The sequence below is a fragment of the Scylla paramamosain genome, chromosome 1, assembly GCF_035594125.1.
Source record: "Scylla paramamosain isolate STU-SP2022 chromosome 1, ASM3559412v1, whole genome shotgun sequence".
NCBI lineage: Eukaryota > Metazoa > Arthropoda > Malacostraca > Decapoda > Portunidae > Scylla > Scylla paramamosain.
In genome coordinates this window covers 14,897,501-14,907,500 of record NC_087151.1, presented here as the reverse complement: position 1 = coordinate 14,907,500, position 10,000 = coordinate 14,897,501, and the positions used below count along the sequence as shown (strand labels likewise).

The 10,000-nt window shown below is 44.7% G+C and overlaps 1 long non-coding RNA gene across 1 annotated transcript in view; it reads right to left on the bottom strand.

Moving 5' to 3' along the window:
• Nucleotides 1–10,000, bottom strand: part of LOC135096230 (uncharacterized) — a 35,622-nt gene that overhangs the window by 3,859 nt on the left and 21,763 nt on the right. Inside the window, exon 2 of the long non-coding RNA XR_010264758.1 lies at nucleotides 9,199–9,307. This is a non-coding gene — a long non-coding RNA (uncharacterized LOC135096230). The remainder of the gene's footprint in view (nucleotides 1–9,198; nucleotides 9,308–10,000) is intronic.

Sequence of the window (10,000 nt, the reverse complement as noted above, 5' to 3'; positions counted from 1 at the left end):
TGTCAGCAAGGAAGACACCTACACTCACACAAACTGATAACCACAAAATCTTCAGTAAGAGCAAGGAATAAAGATGTAACTCAGTCAGCCAGACGGGTCAGCACTCCGCCAGACAGTGTAAGTCACGAACTGAGCCGATCGGTCGATAAAAATTCATCGGTGAAATCTATCTGACATGAACAAGAAAAATTAGACTCATTAATTTCATCTCGCTCCTCACTCCCCCTCCCCCACCAGTCCATCCCTTACCCAGCCTCTCCTCTCCCTAGCTCCCTCCTGCACCCGCACCTTCCCTGCTCCTTTATGACTCGTTCGCCTACTAGATTTCTACCTCCACTTCAGTTCTCGATTGCACGGCTCTATCGTACACCCAGCCAGCGCCGCCAAGCCTACCCTACCAAAACTCCCCGTACACTTCTGCTACGAATATGTTGACCTGACTGATAACTCCCCGCTCTCCAGGCAACACTCATCACGTATCATCTACAAACACAATCAGGGAATCTAGAGTACTCCTCTCCTCACCCTCCTCCTCCTGCTCCTCTTCTACTTCCTTTACCTAGTCTACGGCAATGGTATATACCTGGCCTCTTTAATTACAGGTGAAGTGAGGAAGGTACATAAGGCGTAAAGGCGTCATCTATGCCTTGAATTTCGAGGATAAACTAATAAAAAGTGTGAGTGGTGGGAAGGTTTGGAGGGGCAGGGCTTGTGTGAGTGTATTGATTATTCCGCGGATGAGGGGCAGCTACGGGCAGGAAGGAAGAGAGGGAGAGGGAGGAGGGAAAGCGATAAGAACAGAAAAGGAGAGAATACTGATGATACGTAGTTCGACAGAGAGAGAGAGAGAGAGAGAGAGAGAGAGAGAGAGAGAGAGAGAGAGAGAGAGAGAGAGAGAGAGAGAGAGAGAGAGAGAGAGAGAGAGAGAGAGAGAGAGAGAGAGAGTGTGTGTGTGTGTGTGTGTGTGTGTGTGTGTGTGTGTGTGTGTGTGTGTGTGTGTGTGTGTGTGTGTGTGTGTGTAAAAGGATATTTCTAAAAGGCGCGTATCAATGACTTTCAGTTATTGTTTGGCTTGCACTCTTCCTCCTCTCCTACTATTATTCTTTACGATTTCCATGTTATTTCTCTTTCGTTCCTCCCTCCTTTCACCCGTTCATATTGTAAGCAATTCATTTTTTTTTTCTTTTACTTTTAATTTTTTCTACCACACTCCCTAAATAATATATTTCATTCTCGTTCTCCTCCTCTTCGTGTTCTTTTTAGCTTCTCCTCCCCTCTTATTTTCTTTACTTATTTATCCCTTCTTATCTTCTTTTCTTCTTTACCTTCTCCCTCTACTCTTCTTCCTCTTGCTCCTCCTATGCTTTCTCCTCCTACGTCTTTACTATTTTACATCTCTACTTTTACTTTAGAAAATGTAGCTTACGTAACCTTAAAAGAGACAACATATCTGCTGCTGTGTATTGTTCATTTGCGTTCCCTTAGTCCTCCTTCTCCTCCTCCTCCTCCTCTTCCTCCTCTTGGGTCTCAGTAGTGTTGCAATAGGGAATAGATGACAAGCGAGCCACCTACTGCAAGGATCATCTTACCACCTGTCTGTCTACGTGTGTGTCTGGTGGCCGGTGTGTGTGTGTGTGTGTGTGTGTGTGTGTGTGTGTGTGTGTGTAGTGAGTTAGAACACAGGGCAGGCAAGTGCATTCTCACAATAACCCTTATTCCATTTATCCATTTGTCTGCCGCCTCTCTTCTTTTATGTATCTATTAATCTCTCTCTCTCTCTCTCTCTCTCTCTCTCTCTCTCTCTCTCTCCTCTCATCTCTCTCTCTCTCTCTCTCCTCTCTCTCTCAGGATAGGTTTGGTAACTGATGGAAAACAGGAAATTTCATACATTGGAAGAAAATGTATTGCCTGCTGACTCGACGTATTGGTGTATGTATTATTTTTGCTCATGCAGGGGAGAGAGCAAGGGAGAGGCACAGGCAGAGGAAGAGGGGCGGGAGAAAGGAAGGGGAGTGAGTGAGGGGACAAGCTGAAGGGAGGAAAGAGGGATGCTGAACCAGATGAAAATGATGAAAGGTGTGGAAACGTTCTCCTCGTCACAGAAAGTATGTAGTGACACTCCGATGTTTTGGCGGGAATTATTGGAGAGAGAGAGAGAGAGAGAGAGAGAGAGAGAGAGAGAGAGAGAGAGAGAGAGAGAGAGAGAGAGAGAGAGAGAGAGAGCCTGTCTTTGCACACACAACCATACGCACCGTGTCGCTCATACAAAAAAATTCTGTTCACATTGTAAAGGTCTGATAAAATTCATTAATGTTTACCTCTACTTCCATTATGACTCCCTGATTGCGTTTTAATTAATCAAGCGAATCCCTCCCACGCCACATACACTCTACGGATCCCGCGAGCCACATTGAACTTTGCTGACTGCACTGCTGTACAATCACAAAAATTTCCATATGTTCAAAAAATTTATAAATGTATAAAACGCCGTGAATAAATGGATGGAATGGATTTGTACAGCTCCGTACATCTCGATTTACCCCTCCATTGGAGCATCTGCCTGTCTATTGGAGCATCTATCAGGGCAAGGCGCGGGAGTGCTGTGCGGTGCGCCGCAGCGGTGCAGCGTACCAGTACACCGCCGCTGCTCCACCAACATCCGCACCGCGCCATCCACCACCACCCCTCCGCTACGTCCATACAACGACACTCCACTCACAGAGGAGGTGTGTCACTCCATCAGTGTGTTATCTATACCAGGGGAATTCCCCAGGGGTGTATGGCCGAGGGATGCGTGTACCGCCCGCCAGAAGGGAGGGCACCCGCGGAACAAAATGTGAAGATCATGAATATGGTAATGACCACTGCCGCCTTTTGCCAGCGGGCGCCGCGGGACACCTTGGAGTTTTTCTCTCACTGGGAATTAACAGTGGCGGCCACGGGGTACTTACTCTCCCCACGCTCAGCAGGCCTCGCAGCCCCCGAGTAACTGCATTATGGAGCAAGCACACAATCAAATATATATGCAATTTCCAAGACTAACTAATGTATAAGCATATGCATAAGTAACGAGCACGAAAACAACGACATTTTAATGCCGGCAACACTGTATTCACATTGCACCATCTTGAATAAACAAAGATAATTAAAACTTTAATGAAACATCAATATTAAAATTCATGTTATAAGATTTATCTTAAAAAATAAATATCGTGTCTTAACTTCTGTCTAAAACTACCAGGTCCCGTCCATGCTGTCCCTTCCCTCGCCTTCCCGCCTCAGCGCGCCCCATTATCGTCTCCTCACGATCCTGACTTCTGAGCAATCAAGTCACCTCTAAATTTATAACAATACAGCAATAACGGTGATGACAATTTAATTCAGCGGTGGTGCTTTCAGCGGTGGCGGAGGCGGGACGCACGACACCTAAGTCACAATCAGGCAGACTGGTGGTGTGGCTTTGGTGGCGAGGCGGCACGCTGCATGGCTCACTAAACAACCCTCGCTTCCTTAACACGACCCTCCACTGCCTTTCCCGGATCCCGTGTCCCGGCCCGTCTGGCACCAAGCCGTGGCTCACCAGTCGTGGCGGCACCTCAGGTCAAGCTACAAACACCTCTACACTTCCCCAGCAGACGCACAACCAGCACTGCATGGTGTCATGTACAGCGCACCATGTGGAATTTCACTTGTATTTTTATGACTAAAATCGTGTTCCTGGGACAGTTTGGTGTTGCGCAACAGCTCATGCGTCACCAATATGTATCATTGAAAAGTTTCCCGTCGACAAACATCATGTTGTTTCTTCGCGTCAAAGCAAAGCAGATGTGCATATTTTTCACGACTCGACATTCACACGAAAATCAGACTTTTCCTAAACTTCTGTAAAAATAAAAGCACTACGAAACAAGGACAGTCTTTCATATCACGCAGACATACAAAAAGGTTCCCCATCAAGCCTCCCTGACGGCGGTGCTTCAAGGTGGGGTGGGAGAAGGACGAGGAGGAGAACGAGGAGATGGAGGAGGACAAGAAGAAAGGGAAGAAAAGAAGGAATGCTGCGTCACTGTCCTTCCATCCCCTTCCACAACAGCCCACCACGCACTCCTACACCCTACCACACCCCCACCAGACCCCGACCAGACGCCGCGCCTCGTCGTCTCCCGGGCGTCGCAGAGGTACAATCAAGCTAGAGTCTTAACATGAATATATATCTAAATTCCGATCCCGTGTGGCTCAGAGGCTCCTGCTGAGTCTGCCGGTGCACACACACACACACACACACACACACACACACACACACACACACACACACACACACACACACACACGAGGGTCGCAACTCACGCCCGTTTATGTCTGCGTGCTATATTATAAATTCTTATAATGTGCAGCTTCATTTTACCACTGGCTTGTCTAATGCAACCCAAACCACTCATCTAACTGTTTTTCTTCTTTCTGTGTGTGTGTGTGTGTGTGTGTGTGTGTGTGTGTGTGTGTGTGTGTGTGTGTGTGTGTGTGTGTGTGTGTGTGTGTGTGTGTGTTATTTATTTCCCCCTCTGGCACCTCTGAGGGAACACTGTACATTATGAGACGCCACGACCTTCCCCACCACCATCACCACCACCACCACCACCTCTCCCTTCCCGCTGTGACCACAATAAAATGTTCCTGGTGGATGCGGCTCGTGGCCCCAACAAGGTGCGGGGCTAACATGGCCTTACAACGCGAACACACTGACCTTATTAGCAACAGGGGCCTCTCATCTCCACACACACACGTACACACACCTCAACACCCACCATCCTAACCACCACTTGCCTTGCCCTCCCCTCTACACCCCGCGAATCACCCACACTAACAAGAGCAAGAAGAAACAAAGATGCAAAACCCAGTAATATCTGTTAATAATTCATATGACTTTTTTCTTTTTTTTCCGCTGAGTAATCGTGTTTATTTATTCATGGATTCCCGAAGCAGCCTTCTCCTATTCTTGCCGCTCGGAAACACGTTGTGGGGGGTCGTAGGGGGGGGCGTGGGGGGGAACTCTGAGCCCTCTCACTCTCTCACTGGCCTGAGCTGCTGCAGGGTGTTGATCCCATTGGCCGCAGCTCCTTGTCGCCCGCCCTCCCATTGGCTGATGAGACACAAATCATAACCGCTCATTGGCTGGGGGCGGTGTTGTGTACCCTGACGATAATTAACAAGACGCTGAGTATTATATCAACAACACAGGAACGCATCACCAACTTTCCCACTTGACGAGCACAAACACGGAAAACACCCACCTGACGTCCCGACCTCACTCCCTGCTAGCCTCCCGACCTGCCAACCTGCCAACTTACCGACCTCCCGACCTACCGATTTGGAATCCATCTTCTCCTCCTACTCCTCTTTCCACTCTTCTTTTCCTCCACATACTATCTTCTTCCGTAAATGTCTGCTCGTTACATACAGAAGAGTTAAAAACAATAATTACAAGTCTAGATTCTTTCATCATGCTGACTAAAAGGGAAAAAAAAAAAAACTTTAGTGGCTGCTGGAGAGAAAGAAATCAAGGCCAACAAAAAATGAATAAAAAATGAGGGAAGGCGGTGGAAGAGTAAGGGAAGGAGAAGGAGGAGGAGGAGGAGGAGGAGGAGGAGGAGGAGGAAATCGACCACGACAACAACAACAACAACAACAACAACAAAACAACAACAACAACAGCAACAAGAGCAGAAACAACAACAGCTATCACGAACAAGAACAAGAACAAGGACAAGAAGAAGAAGACGAAGAAAATAGAATAAAAAGAAGAAGAGGAAGAAGGGCAAGAAGGGAGGGGGAGAGTGGCAGTCATAATTAACCAGCGTAAACAACTTGTCAATGCAGATTCTTCCTGTCGACGTAGAGTGTTGACATGAAGCAGATTTCTTTTCTTTCCCCTCAGCTTTTTATCATGTGTGTGCTTGGCCCGGACCTGAGGAGGCGTCCCGAGGCTCAGCGCGAGGTAGGAGGAGGAGGAGGAGGAGGAGGAGACTACATGAATTAACGAGCCATGCACAAAGAAGGCAGGCGAAAGGAAGGAACAGAGGCTGGCGTAGATGCAGCGAGGCCACGAAGGGAGAAGGTGATAAGTAGTGGTGGTGGTGGTGGTGATGGTGATGGTAGAGTAGTAGTAGTAGTAGTAGTAGTAGTAGTAGTAGTAGTAGCAGCAGCAGCAGTAAGGCAGCAGCAGCAGTAAGGCAGCAGCAACAGCAGCAGCAGCAACAGCAGCAGCAGAAGAAGAAGAAGAAAAAGGAGAAAAACAAAGAAAGAAGAAAAGATGATGATGATGATGATAATGATAATGCTGATGAAAACAATAACAACAACAACAACAACAACAACAACTATAACAACAACAACAAAAACAAAAGCAACAACAACAACAACAACAACAACAACAACGACAGCAATAACAACAACAACAACTACTACAACAACAACAACAAACACAACAACAAACACAACAACAACAACTACAACAACAACAAACACAACACCAACAACAACAACAACAACAACAACTACTACTACTACTACAACAACAACAAACACAACAACAAACACAACAACAACTACAACAACAACAAACACAACAACAACAACAACAACAACAACAACAACAACAACAACAACAACAACAACAACGACAGCAATAACAACAGCAGCAGCAACAAGAGAACAAAAACTACAGCACCAACAACAGTGGCTGGCTCTCAGGACGCAAAAGTACAAGAATAAAACTAGGGCATAAAAAGAGAAACTGCGTATTGCAAATCCAATATAGCAACGAGAGAGAGAGAGAGAGAGAGAGAGAGAGAGAGAGAGAGAGAGAGAGAGAGAGAGAGAGAGAGAGAGAGAGAGAGAGAGAGAGAGAAAGACACAGCAAGACTCAAGAGATGAAGAATGTCTACCGTTACTGTGACTCATCCTGCTTATCTGAACAGCTCCCGCCCAGGTGTGTGTGTGTGTGTGTGTGTGTGTGTGTGTGTGTGTGTGTGTGTGTGTGTTGTTTCAATAAACAACTTCAACACGAGTCTCTGCACCACAGCCACCCATACTACACACATTCACTTACCATACTACACACCACCTCCCCTTCCTGCACCCTCTGCCTCTACTACAAGAGCAGTACAACAACATTCCTGATCGCTTATTCCTTGCTTTCCATCTCATACATCACACCACTGCACCTCTCCTTTCATTTAGAGCCTTAAAGCTTGAGATAAATATGTTCTCGTGTATGTAGAAAGGGAAAGAGGGGGAGAGAGAGAGAGAGAGAGAGAGAGAGAGAGAGAGAGAGAGAGAGAGAGAGAGAGAGAGAGAGAGAGAGAGAGAGAGAGAGGGTAACAAGTATGTGAGGGAAAAGGAGCAAACAAGCGGAGAGGAGTGTGGCAAGGAGGTAGGTGATAAGGGCGAGGTCCCGGGGAGGCGCAGTGCAATGGCAAGCTGAATAAAGGAAGATATGATGGAATGATGGGACCTTATACACGTTACCTAGACGGGGCTAGATACATACACACACATACACACACACACACACATACACACACACACACACACACACACACACACACACAAGGAACTGAACTAACTCAATATGTCTGGTTCGCTACGACACACTCAGTCATTTGAAAAAGTATTTTGTATCGTATAATCTTGATTTTTTTTTTTTTCTTTTTCGTGGAATGAAATGTTTGCAGTTTGTTTTCCTATGTAAATTCTCTCTCAGTCTCTCTCAGTCAATCTCTCTCTCTCTCTCTCTCTCTCTCTCTCTCTCTCTCTCTCTCTCTCTCTCTCTCTATCTATCTATCTATCCATCCATCTATCTATCTATCTCTCTCATTTATCTATCTAAATATATATCTGTCTATCTATCGATCTAACTAACTAACTATCTATCTATATTGGCTTGAACACCATACGCATTTACAATATCATAAATGAAGAGAGACATCCCCTCTGGAAATGAAAAGCTAACATAATAACACACCTTGGCTGTCCATAGCGTAGAGCCAAGCCTTACATTAACCAGCAGGCTTGGTAATAATTAACCAAGGGATGATGCTGTCTTATACGTAAAAGTTCATCAGCCAGTAAAACATATAAAATATTTCACTAACGCTGGAGAACATGCCGTGACTCTCGGTGTGAAGGGCCTCGGCATTAATACTTCATTCGCTTCACTACTACAGCATGATAATTAGTAACATGGAAACTTTTCAACCCAATAATTCAATAAACCAGGTGAACAGTCTCAAAAAGAAAGTAAGGTAACAACAGGCTTTCATACGTCCACCTCTATCCTGTCTACTTTACTGATCTTATTGGTGATACGAATAGAGTTAACCCGTAACGTCTTCGCTGTTTTATCCCTTCCATTGTTAAGCTTCCAAAACTCTATTTTTGTCTTTTCTCCTTCCCTGGACTGTTTCCAAAGAGGAGCATTAAGACTCCTCCGCAACTCAATTAGCCAGCCTGTCCTCGCGAAATGTGAAAAATATGAGTCACAACTAACCCCCTGTTTGAAGAGATGAGTAAAAAAAAAAATGAAATAAATAAACAAATAGATAAATCCCATTCCATACAAAATCTATCCCTGAGTAATCAAAGAGTACCCAAGTGAGGTGAAGACTCTTTAATAACTCAGTTAGCCAACCTTTTAGAACTTATCTCTGCCTTTGGGGAGTGATGTATTGAGCAGGACTTTTTTTCTGCGATTGGCAAAACTTTTTTGACTCGTAAAAAATATGTTAGCTTTATCATGGTGTTAAAATATGTACCATGCAATAATAATGAAAGCTAATAAAAGGTATGAACAATGTCATTTGCAATTGTTTCTAATAATACAATAAACTATTAATTATCTATCATACTGTCACTTCGTCAGTACATGTTTGCATTGATACCTTCGAGTTATCTCCTCAAAATCATAGAAAATACTGCAGGAGATTTGCAATACTATCTTTGTATTTTCATCATTACTTGTTATCAGTGTTACATGATTTTTTAACATCCAGAAAGACACTCATCTCACTGTCATTTTAGTCAACTACTGTACCAATCCAGAGCGATGTGCATGCCTTCACCAAACAAACAACATGCAAGAACTTGAAATTGCCACCAGTACTTGAACGATGGCATGTGAGAAACTCTTGGGAAAATATTTACCAAAGTATATGTATATTGATTAAAGCCGCCGAGAAGACTGACTCGGGACGGAAGGCAGCACAGGACTGTTGGGCAGGATAAGCGGCACCATTGCTGCTGGCGCGATGCCCTGCAAGATTCCAAGAGAAATGAAGAAATTAGTCAGTATGGATGATGATAAATGATAATGATAAATGTAAACACTATCAATACCAAAATACTGGATTTTATCTAGAAAAAAAAATCTACACGAGGCTGTGACGAAGCCAACAAAAAACATGGTACACTTCATATTAACGAGTCACAAGAACTGTTCGAAAAATAAAATTAAAAGAATGAGGAAACAGTTCAAGTGTTGCACAGCGGGCTGGCTATCTCTGCTTCATGAAAGATAAGTATTTAAAAGAAGAACTAGGTGCGTGGAAATAATTAAAAAGCGGAAAAAGTTTTCACCACAATACAAAGAAGCAGCTCTGCTATGAGAAATACCAACAATATACATTACGAAGCATACTCGGTCCGTTTATCTGTCTGCCTTTCAGCTTGCTCATCTATCTGAGTGTATGTCTAACTTTTTGTCCTTTTGTCTGTGTGTCTACCTGACAGACTCGTGTTTACTCACAGTAATGAGGCCGAATCAAGGGATAAAACTAACACCATCAGACGCGAATGGTCAGTGGCCGGGACTGAAAAGTGCTCTAAAACACTCTGAAACGACCCACTTTCTGGACAATGAGCGCCGCAGCCCATGTTAGGTTCCTTCAAGGCATTTTATACAACACAGAACCATAAAATGGCCGTAAACTGTACTTACTGTCAAACA